General features: G+C 47.9%; 1 long non-coding RNA gene across 1 annotated transcript; it reads right to left on the bottom strand.

Moving 5' to 3' along the window:
* Positions 1-265: 265 nt before the first annotated feature.
* LOC106149510 lies at positions 266-2,172 on the bottom strand. The gene is made up of 3 exons (XR_001235753.1): positions 1,904-2,172; positions 1,585-1,784; positions 266-897 (listed from the first exon to the last, which is right to left on the bottom strand). It is a non-coding gene; the product is annotated as an uncharacterized LOC106149510 (long non-coding RNA).
* Positions 2,173-12,104: the final 9,932 nt, after the last annotated feature.

A 12,104-nucleotide genomic window follows, 5' to 3' on the forward strand; every position in this document is an offset into this window, starting at 1 on the left:
ATTAATATTTGCTGAATGTTCATGTAAACTACTAGAATACATTAATATTTGCCAATATTTTCACCAAAGTAGAATTACTAGGATTGGTTTCAGCAAACAATTACTGGGTAAGGTGCCAAAAGCAGGCAGCAACTTAAAACGTTGCAAAAGCTGTGAAATGCTACTATTAGACTAGAGAAAATAAATAAAAGGCTCTTCAAAGGTATGTTGTTCAGTCGCCATCTGGAATGGCTTAATATAGCAAAATACAAAAACAGTACCGTAGGATAGATTTTATTGAATTTCTTCAAAATAATGTAATTACAGAACCTTACATTGGGAGCAGATTGTGGTTATTTGGCTGGGGACAACATAAGCTTTTAAATTATTGTTTTCATTTTGGGGTTACAGAGGGATGACAGAGACTAGTTGAACAGTAATTCCTCGGAAACTTTCCCTTGGGAGAATTCTCTTCCAGTGCTTTAAGTTTTAATATCAGTATGGCTCCCCCAGCTGGACCAGTGTGACACGTCAGAGTCACTGGCAGCCAATGAGACGGTGAGATGAGCCAAAAGCTTGGAATGTGCAGAAGAAATGATAAGTCAACTTCTCTTGGTCAAAATTCTGCAAAGTGTAGATATTCCTCATGATAATGTCTCAGGATTCAGAGCGAGGCGGTAGAAAGTCTGTCATCTCATGCGAAGCTCTGCTTCTGGCTGGAACCTTAACTCTGACGTGCTCTACCCCACACAGGCGTCGGTGACGTCACCCTAGATGGGATCCCCAGTGAAGGTTAATTAGAAAGCTAGTGTCCTTTCCAAAGCGCCGGTGATGTTAAAGCTTGCCGTGGGCTGGTTTCCACATCAGGAATCAGGGATGCTTACCTATTTAAGTATTAATTTCCACAAACTCTCATTTCTGGGAAGGTATAAGATAACATTATTAAAATATAAATAAACATAGAAAAATCAAAAGGATCACTTAGGATTAGAAAAACATTGGAAAGCAGGAGAAGGTTACCACTTAGCATATTAAAATTTGTAGTTGTGAGTTCAGCGCAACAGCAACCATTATTCACTAAAGCATTAATTCACACAAAATCTCTCCCTCTTTTTTCTTTTTGAAATGCTGGTAATTGAACTCAAGGCCTTCACACTGAGCTGCATCCCTACCCCTTAGAAAATCTTTTATTTTGAGACAAAGTCTCACCAAGTCACTAAATTGGGCTTGAACTTGCAATCTCCCTGCCTCGGTCTCCCAGAATGCTGGAATTACAGGTTTTCCCCACCACACCTGGCTCAAAATCTCATTTTTAAAAAATTATAACATTATTAAAATGTAAATAAACGTAGAAATAATTAGTAAGTTAAAGTTAGAAAAATACTGGAATTGGGCAAGAGTAGTACCTACGGTAATATATTAAAATATAACCCTGTTGCTAGAAGTAGGTAAGAAAATTAACTCTAAGCCTCCTAGCGCGAAAACAACAAGAAGAATATCACGATCTATAAGCCTCACAGAGTCTGCGGGCATAAAAACAGCCAGCGTTTCGGTGGAAGCCCAGTCTTTCGGGACGTCAGGGTGGGAGAGAAAGTTCTCCTGTACCTCCTCACGGAGGAATCCTGGTCAGCACCACCTGCGTCCCTCGCACCTGGCTCAACCGCCCCGTAACAACGCCCTTTCCTCTCGGCAAACTCCTAACGGATTCCTTCAGTTTTCCGTCCCAGAAATACTTGCTGCGTATCCACCACGGCTCTAGGGAATGCAGTGGCAGGGAGAACTTATCAGCCTGGCTCCTACGGCGCCTGCAGAGAGAGACGGATTGGTTTTTAGATGAAATCAATAACTAAAATTGGTATCTATGTGTATATCTCCATGATGCTATATACAGTACTGCTAGGATTTGCAATGATTTTATACATACATTGCCCACTGTGATTGGCGCTGTAGTAGGAAACTGTAAGTCCTTACGAAAACAGGTGGTTTGACCCACCAGAGGGAGCGAGGACAGGCTCCCGAGGAAAGCGGGCTTGCCGCGGGACAGCAGGAGCGCTAAGCACTATCTCATTTAGTATCGCAAATCGCTCTACCGTTTCCAGTGTTCCCGGGAGCGGGATCTCAGGCGGGGTCCCGGCGGCTCCCCCTCTGCCCTCCTCGCGGACAGGGGCGCGCTGACCCCTGCGCCTCGCACAGCGCCTCGCTGCCTCCGACCGGGCCCAGCGGAGGGGCGGCGTGGAGAGCACCCGCGAGCCTGCCTCTCACTGGACGAGAGCGAAGAGCCAGGCCGGGCAGGATGTGGAGAAATTCCCTGGGACCCAGAAGGCAGGAGCTGTTACGGGGGCTTCGCCCTTGAGGATAAAATCCAGGGGATCCTGCTTCTTAAGTTGCTGTGTATGCTCTCAGGCAAGTGATTACCCTGGAAACCCCCTTGCCTGATCTCTAAAGTGACGGGAATAACGCAAGAATTGTAATTGTCCAACAAATGGCATCCCTTGTTATTTCTTTTACTATTACTCTGTGGGGTGTGTGTGTGTGTGTGTGTGTGTGTGTGTGCATGCGCGCGTTAATGGGAGTTGAGCCCAGGGCCTTTGCACTGAGCTACATCCCCTACAACTGTTTTTTATTTTTTTTATGTTGAGGTAAGTTTTAGCTAAACAGCTAAATTGCCCTGCCTGGGCTTGAGCTTTTGATCCTCCTGCCTCAGCCTCCCAGAGTGCTGGAATTACAGCAGTGTCGCCACACACAGCTCTTCCATTACTGTAGTAACGGTGCGTGATACACGGTGAGCACTGAGATTTTCTCTGTTGACTGCTGAAGGGACCCGTGCACCATCTGCGATTAATACGGGACGCTTTCTTCCCAGGGCAGAGTGCAGTCAGCCAGCATGGATGCTGACAAGTTTGCTCACAAACTACAAACACCGGCTGGGCACCGAGGAGCTGGCTGTGGACTTGACATGTCCCCATGGGGCAGAGAGCGCTGTCCTGTGCTTGTTTTCCCGGGTGTCCCCCACCACAGAATCAGCTGCGTCGTTCTTGGGGAGTCACCCCCGGCCAGTGGAGACATCAGCTTCCTCTTCCCTCCGGCCACAAGTTACGCCATGGAAAGAAAAACAGGCCTCATGAGCTGCCCCGAGATGCGGCCTTGATTTCAGGCCTCCGGGAGCTCAGAAGCTGGACCTCTGTGCTGATAGTCTCCGGGTAAAGAGCACATGCTCCGTGATGTTGGTGTCCACCTACACCCTGGCGAGCGAGAGGGCTGAGCCACCCGGCAGTGCTGTTATTAGGACCACCCGTGCCAGTCTCCATGACTAATACACGTGGAAAAAGACCTCAAATAAACCAGAGATATCAAAACGCCGGGATGATCAGATCCCATCTGAAATACTGTACCGAATTTTGGACATTATATTTTAAGAAAATACCCTAAAGTCACGTCCCCCAAGGACAGCAACGATGACAAAGATAATAATAATTTATGGAACCTAGCACTAGATGTGTCAGGTCCTGAATTACGAGCTGAAAGCACATGGCGAGCGCCAGTCTTTGGACTGCTCCCTGAAGCCATGACAGAGAGCTAATTTCATCCCCGTTTGCCCTTTTCTGAGGCCACGTTAATGGTCAGGAAGATGGGTCACAACTGGGGCAGGCGCCACTCCAAAGACTCCTCTTTACGATGGCAAAGGTTCGGACCGTGGTTCTGCAGAGGGAGCTGAAACACTTGAGTGTGGTTGAGATGGAGGAAAACTGACCAGAAACCCTCAGCATTTGTCCCCATTGTAAGAACACTGTTCTATTTAGATTCAGCTGCCTTTATTTTCAGGATGGAAGCTTTTCGGAGGCAGGTCTGCCCTCATGTGAGTAGGAATTCACTGCAAGCCAAAGCTGACTAAGGGAATTCAAAGGATTGGGCAAGTCCTGCCCGTGTAAACGCGTTGAAGCATGGTGCCAGTGTTCTAACAAGGACAGGGCAGAGCCCCTTCAGCAGGCGAAGGCCGCACCGTGACTTCCGAGGTGTTCCCAGCCCCAGGCCCTGTGATGCTCAGTCAGCATCCGCGCCGGGTCTGACGAGATCTGATACGTCCACAGCAGACCAGAGCTTCCGCAGTGCCCTGTGTTCACAGTGACTCACGACGAAGAGCCCAGCCTCAGGGGCAAAATAAATAAAGGCAGAAACACACACCTGTGGGAATGTGCTGGTGCAAGCACTGAGAAATCCAGAGGTGGATCTGGCCACAACTGCAGCAATGAAAGGCCGCTGGATCCAGGGACACAGATCCTGATCTGAGCACCTTTTCTTCAGCTCTCGGCCCTGCTCCACTTCTACTGCCCGACTCTCAGTCAGGCTCTTCTTTTACGGTGGCTTATAATAGCAAGACAGTGGTCAGGGTTACATCCTTCCAGTCTCCAAGCCAGCAGAAAAAGCAAAGGAACGTTGAGCTAAGAGTGTTTGACCCAACATCCCCAGCATGGTCTGTGACTCATTTTCATAAACCTGGTGTGACTTGTGTGTATGCCTGGAACCTGTTACACCGTCCAGAAAAAATAGGCCAGACTGGTTGGCTTAAGCCAGACCCCATGTTAAATTCTCAGGAGCCTACCCTGACCACATAGAGAGAAGTGGGGAACAGTGGATCTTTTTATTCATTCAATAAATTTTAATGAGCACCTACTATGTAAATAGAGCTCTGTACTGAGTACCACAGGTCATATGAAGATGACCTGAAATCAAAGCTGTTGATGGCAGATGAAGGGAAGGCAGGTGCAGTCGCTGTGATGGACTTTTAGGGAAGGGCTTATAACATCATTCTCTCTGTGTAGAAACTCTTGTCTTTCTTATATTCTGAAATTGGGGGAAACTCTCACTGATTCTCAACCGATTCTCCCATCCCTTGGGGACACTGACAGCGTCTAGAGACAGTTTGTGGAGACCAGAGGAGTGCTACTAGCATCTGGTGGGTAGAGGTCAGAGCGTGGCTAAACATCCTACACTCACAGGACGACCCCTCACAACAGAACACTGCCCCCCAACAGTCAACAGTGCCAATATGACAAGCCCCATTCTCAGTGGAAGCTTATCAGCGTGTGTTTGTCACGTGTGGAAGCTGCCCGGTGGTAGGGGAAACCCTGGTGCTGTAGTAACTAATAACACTGTTGTATGGCTCTGAAAATGGCACTGCACGCCACACTCATGGTGGGAACAAAGGGTAGCGTTCCAGGCCTGTGGTCTGGCTCGTCCAAAGGTGCCACTCACTTGCGGGTGGTGGATCCCTTACACTTTCACTGGTGCTACACCATCCCCCGCCGGAACTCGGCCACCCTGCCTTCCAGCTCCCAGGCTGATCACCCAGCAGTCAACAACTCCAAGTCACTAGACATTCACGCCTGCTGGAAACTCTGCAGACAGCTACTGAATTGCACGGGGCCGCTGTCAAACACAAAACCTAAAACTTTGTTTTGAAATAACTTGTTCACATACCGGACAGGTGTTCCGGATGTTAAGGGTGGCATCCTGTTGATGATCCAGACACTGTGCCAGAAATAGTTCACTGGCTGTGCTCCAACAATCTACTTCACACTGCGGTTGGTAGTGGGCTAGCTGGCCAGTAGGAGGGTAGGTATGACTGAATTTGGCTGGGTCGGCAGACCTCACCACCCGGAGACTTCATCAGCCTCACTGAAGCTTGCCCGTACTGTGTCAGCAAGTTTCACACAGACTTCCAGACGGAAAGCTAGACCATGAAAGAACGCAGTGAAAACTGCATTATTTCCAGCCCAGAAGTCTTTCTCCCTTCTGTCTCATTTTGAATTTTTAAAATCCTACCGTAATAAGTGACTCCACTAACAGATGATTACCATTCTTAGGCCATGTCTACCCAAAGTCCTCAACACACTGAATTCTATGCTTTCAATGTCATCAATAAGGAAACAAATCAAACCAATTTTTTTATCAAAACCAGCATTGATTTTACTTAAGTCAGTAGTTCTCAATTTTGACTGTTAGAACCACCTACAAAATTTTATCAATTCTGGTGCCCGAGGTACCTCCAAGATTAAAAAAGAATTTCTGGAGGTGGAACCCAGGAATTGATAGTTTTAAGCTCTCCTGATAATTTTGAAATTCTCCTGCCCACATTTCCGTAATTATCCCTTTATGATCCTGGTATGCCCCAGGATTTAAGATGGCTTGTACTCAAACTATCACCCAAGTCTTACCACCCCCAAGAAAGGTAGAAAGGAAATGAAGGAGGAAGGAGGAAGCGAGGGAGGGAGGCAAGGAGGGGTAATCATTTCAGATCACTGCCTTAGGCTCATGATACTGAGGGTTTAGTCATGTATGGCTTCCTTTCCATTAGCCATAAACAAGTGCCAGTAGCTGTCCTGCTTTGTGCAACAATAACTTTGCAATGTGAAAGTGGTTTCCTACAGTTTGTAAAATTAGAAAAGAGAATCATAAACACCTCAGACAAGAGTTCCCCGTGCTGGTTTTGTTACTCCTTTGCCTAAACTAATAAAAATATTTAGTGAGGGCCAAGCTCATTGTGATGTGAGGCAAGGAAGAGACTTCTCAGTTCCACCTTAGTTCCTTTAGTGAAATACTGGAGACCTCTCAAGAATTTTTTTTTGCACCAAGAATCAAACTCAGTACCTCACACTTGCCAGGCAGGCACTATGCCACCAAGCTACAACCCTGGCCCAACTGGAGACTCCTATACATTTATTTCAGCCTGAAAAATAGTCCCTGGCTCTGCAATGGGGCCTAGGCCCTCCCAGGTCAGCAGAGCTGACGGACAGCTCGCACCTCCCCAAACTCAGATTATCCAGAAGCAAAGGAACACACAAAGACAGGAGGAGCTTTCTCCTCTGGCACTGGAGAGCTACTCCCCAGCAGTTAGCCTCTCTGCAGGAACTAGAACTACACTTAGAAACTTCCTAAACTCCACCTGAGAGTTATGTTTATGCAAGCATAGGTCCCTAGAACAACCCAGAATTAATGACCTGGAATTAACACTTCCTGGAATTAAGGACCAGCTGGAGAGAAGCTGGGTCTGGAGTCTGCATACTGCAGGCTGTCTGCGCATCTTAGACTAGAACCCCTTTTCCTGGGAGGGGCAATGCTTCTTCCAGCTTCTGACAGCTCATCATAAGAGGTCATCACTAAATTACTCACTGTCATTCTTGGTGGAGACAGGAATGTCTCACTACCACTTCAAACCCTGAGGAAAGGTGATGGCCGGGCTGGTATGGAGAGGGTGTGGGCAGGAGGGCCGTGTGGCTGAGGGCTCCTGTCCTACTCCTCGCTCTGTGTCCAAGTCGCAGACTTCATGCAGCCGGCGGGCTGGACGGGCATGCTGTGAAGACGCTCAGCATATCCGCACAGCGTGCCCATCAGCACTATCAAATCACATTTTCATCAGTCTTTCATTTCTTGTGATGAACATCATTACACTGAATTCCTTCTGTATGAATTAAATGTGCTAATATATTAAATGTAAATATTTAAAATATACTGTAATATTTTAAGACATGTTGGGATAGGTCTATAATTTTTGCTTTTCAATTAACACATATTATTTGTGCATATTTATGGGGTACAGTGTGATCTTTTAATACATACATATAATGTGTAATGATCAAATTATGATCATTAGTACTTCCACGTTCTCAAACAGTTATCACTGGTGTGTATTAGAAATCTTTGCACGCTCGCATCTGTTTTGAAAACTCTGGAAGTGGCTGAGATCACGTCATGAGAGGCCAACGGGAAAGGGCATGGGAGGTGGTCACCACAGCCCCACAGAGGAGGAGGGGTGCTTAGCGGGGCTCCCATTCTCCGACGCTGTCCTGCTGGGGTGGCGAGTGATGGCTCTTTGATCTCCCACTTGCTGACAGAGCCACATTTGGTCTCCCTTGAGCTGGTACAAAGGAGGGGCTGAATCCCCTTTGGGTGGTTCCTGCCCAGCAGAATGCAGACAGAGGGGGATTCTGGAGAAGGAGAACTGCTGGAGTAGCTCTGCTTTTTCACACCTCTCTGGGGTTGCCAGAGGCTGAATTCAAAGGCTGCACATGAACAGTTCACAGTCTCGCTGGTAAGGACACAGGTGCCGTGTGAAGCTGCCTTCGACTCTGGGTTGAAGATTTTAAGCATGTGTCTATTAGGTCATTCTCAGATCATAATTAAATAGTGGAAATTCTTTTTGATGCCTATTATAGCTTGTGTCTAGATGTCCCCTCACTTAGGCAGTCATAAGTGGGCTTTTCAGAGGTGGCTGGATCTAGGGTGTGTGACACTGGAAATAAGGATGTGATGCTAGGATTAAGGGTCCTCCACTGGTAGCCTGGATAGCACATAAGAGACAGAAAGAGGGCTGTTGCTGTCGCTTGCTACTGCTGCTTGCTGCTTTGCTGTCTCCTACCTGCCTGCCATGAACTGTTCTCCTCTGTGATGCCCCTCTGCCATGCTACCCTGCCTTGGAGCCACCCAACTCTGTACCGAAACCTCTACATACTGTGAGCTACAGTAAACCTTTCCTCCTTTAACTTTGGGTGTCTGGTATTTTGTCTCAGCAATGACAAAATAATTAAGGGTGCCCTAGCACCCTGTGGAGAGTATTGCTGTAGAAACAGGAGAATGAGGCACTTAGGCTAAATGGTGAAAAGGAGCCGGTTATAAACATTGTAACAGTGGAGCCAGGGGTGGAGTATGAGTTTCCTACTGCTGCTATAACAAGTGATCACAAATTTAGTGGCTTGAAACAGCACAAACTTAGTATCTTAAAGTTCTGGGGGCCAGAATTCCAAAATGATCCTTACTGGGTTAAAATCAGGGTGTGTGCCACGTTGCAAATTTTGGAATCTCCAGGGAAGATCTTTTTCCCTTACCTTCCCCCGCTTCTGGAAGCCACCCCTTGCTCTGTCCTCAAAGCCAGCCCTCTCAGGCCAGGCCCTTCTCAGACTGCATTACTATTCTTTTACAATCTCTTTCATAGCTAAATATCTTGGTGATTGCTTTGGGCCCACTCAAATAACTTAGGATAATCTGCTTAGCAGCCTTAATTCCATCTCCAACTTTAATCCCCTGCTTAACGTATTCTAACAGTCCGCAGGCCCCAGGAATCAGGACGTGCACATCTTTAAGAGGCCACCACTCTGCCGAGCAGAGGCAGCGTGTGTACGGTGTGCAGCAGTCCTTTGCTGACAAGCAGTTGTGGAACCCTAATTTGCACCAGGGGTATAATGAAGACAGACAAGTGGAGCAGGCAGCAGACCTGGCGGGGATGGGTAACACGATGGAGGTCTGTGGACAGTGGGAAGGACGTGTCTCCTCCTTGGTGGGAGAAGGAGGTTGTCCGGCTGGAGATGCTGCTTGTCTCCACCACTTCCTGGACGATCACATCAGAGCTGCAGAAACTGTGGGCCAGCACGCTCATGTGAGCATCACACACGCCATAGCTAACGCTAATCACGCACGTCCTGTGTTCCGCGTACTGTTCTGAGCTGATTTACTTACCGTATCCATTTATTCCTCAGAAGCACTCGGTGAGGTAGCACGTGATGGTTTGGATCCAAAATGCCCGCCACAGCCTCCTGTGTTTAGAAGTGATTGCACTTGGGGTGTTCCCTTAGTGTTAGAAGGCGGAGCCTGGTCAGAGAGAGGCCATGGCCTGGGAGGTTACAGCTCCCTCCCCTCCTCCTCCCTTCTCCCCCTGCTGCCTGGGAAGCAGCCTCTCCCACCATGCTGCTTGTACATTGGAGCCAGCCAATCATAGATTGCAATTTCCAGAACTGTGCGTGAGACAAAATAACTCTTCCTCTTCTAGCTTGAGGGTGTCAGATATTTTAGCTTGGAAAAGAGAGAATGTGACTAAGACACAGTACTAGGATGAACTCCACTGGGTAAAGTAGAAAATGGGCTCAGGGTTTGAATAACTTGCCCAAATTTGCAGTGCTACAAAATACTCTTGCTCTTCCTCCCCCTGGCGGTTGGGTTTAGCACCTGTACAGCAAAAGGAAAGAGAAGTGAATAGTAGTCGTTACAGTAATAGCAGTTATCTGTTGTTATCTCTTTGCCACATGCTGTACCAAGCGGTCAGCTCTTTTAATTTTTAATCCCGCCATTAACTTTGAGATATTATTATTCTTATTTTACTTATGAGGACTTGGAAATTGAAAGATACCAACTTAACCATGGCTGTCTAATCAGAAAGAGGCCTTCTGGGTCACTGAGCTTCAAAGTCTGTCTGTCCTTGGGAAGAGAAAACAAGAAGACAGAGTATGGCATGGCGCCCCTCAGAGTCCCGGAGTGTAGACTCTACCACAGAAATTCCGACTGGGTGGGTTTGGAAGGAGCCTGAGGAAGTGCGTCTCTAACTGGCTCCGGGTGGTGCTGACCCTGCTGCGGGAATAACCAGCATGGTGTGACTGGTGCAGGCACTGGAGTCGGCTTGGAATCTGGCTGTGTCAGTTATCAGCTATGTGACCCTGAGCCAAGTATTAGCCTCTCTGAAACAGCATTTCACATTCGAAAGCAGCAATAATTTCTATCTGATTTGTTGTATGGATTTTAGTTGAAAAAAATCTATGTATAGTAGCAAGCAAAAGGTGGGCCCTGGTAAACTCTGGTTTCCTTTTTTATCTACCAACCTGCACACTAGGGAAAGAACACATACTTTCTGGAAGGCTGCCCCAGGCCCTTAGCTCCCAGGCTTGAACCAGGAATGTCCCAAGAACTCAGATGTGGATCCCTGAGCAGTGGCTACAGAGAAGGCTATGAGGTCCTTCTTACTCTTTCCCCACATGTGCTGTTGGGCCCTGACCTTTGCCCTCAAGGGCCACCCAACAGAGGAGACAGTAATTAAGGAGAACGGAACCAGGGAGCCGCATGGCAACAGGAGTGTGAACCCTGGCCTCCCAGAAACCAGGGAAACAGACTTAAATTGGAAGAGCCACGCTGCTCTCCTGGAGCTTCTGTTCTCTGCAGACTTCTCCTGGCAGACAATGGGCGGAGGCCTTCAGGTCACCTGTGGCACACACCCTTGGTGGTTGGTGAGAACCGGGGAAAGAGCTTGGCCAAACAAGCACAAAAATGATTGTGATGGTGTTTTCCATCTTCAGAGGGAAGGACCGGCTTCTCATTTCCAAAGCTTCTCTTGCACTCACCCGCTTAGAACAAGATAGCGCCAGCGCCTTTAGGGTTTGATGGAAGGTCAGCTTCATTTTCCCAGGAGTCCCGGCGCTCTGCCAACCCCAGAGGCCCCTCAGCCAGGACTCACCGCCTCTTCCTGCGCTGCCACCCAGGCCAGGTGGGTCTCTGCTGTCTGATATAAGACCACCCAAGGCAGATTTCTGGGAAACGTCTCCATCAACAACAAAATGGGCTTCTTTCATATTTTTAACATCATCTCTTTGGACCAAAAAATAGATTCCCAGGACAGTAGTCCTGAAACAATGAGAATGAGAATCTGATGTTATGATTCACAAACACATAAGCATCAGGACGACCTGGCAGCTGCTGTGCAAGTCTGTGGAAAGACTGGAGCTTAAGCAAAAGAAGTCCAAGACCATGTTTCTTAAAAAGTGCAGACTTGCATATCGTTGCATGCATGCCACATGTACGTGTACACATACACACAGACACACACACACACAGAGAGTGTACTGGGTCTATTTTAATAAAGGATGGAAGACACACAGACATGGAAATGACAGTGAAAAAGAAAGAGGTACATTATGCTCATAGATGCCTAGAAATTGGGCCATATGGGGAAGCACTGGGCTAGTCAGGGGGCAGAGGAGGGAGGGGCAAGGAAGAAACGGCCTTTACTAAGGTTTTGCAGGAAGGAATGAACGAGGTGAGCAGGTTTAGCGTTGTCTAATATGCGCTGTCCCTGGCCATCGGGTACAGCGGGGGCGCGCAGCGGCCTGCACTGTGGAGTGGGATAGACGGGCTTGTTGAGTGGATGGGGTCCTTTGCTGGTTTGCATTTGAAAGCTGAGTTGTTTGCCACCTGTAGCATTCAGCTAACCTTAGGAAGAGAGTCCCCAGACCCCAGGCGTCAAGTCATCAAGTACAGAAAATAGGTGTGGAGACGTGAAGAATGTGAGAGAGAGACAGACAGAGACAGAG

The sequence above is a fragment of the Chinchilla lanigera genome, unplaced genomic scaffold, assembly GCF_000276665.1.
Source record: "Chinchilla lanigera isolate Chin_1 unplaced genomic scaffold, ChiLan1.0 scaffold00046, whole genome shotgun sequence".
In the NCBI taxonomy this organism is placed as follows: Eukaryota; Metazoa; Chordata; class Mammalia; order Rodentia; family Chinchillidae; genus Chinchilla; species Chinchilla lanigera.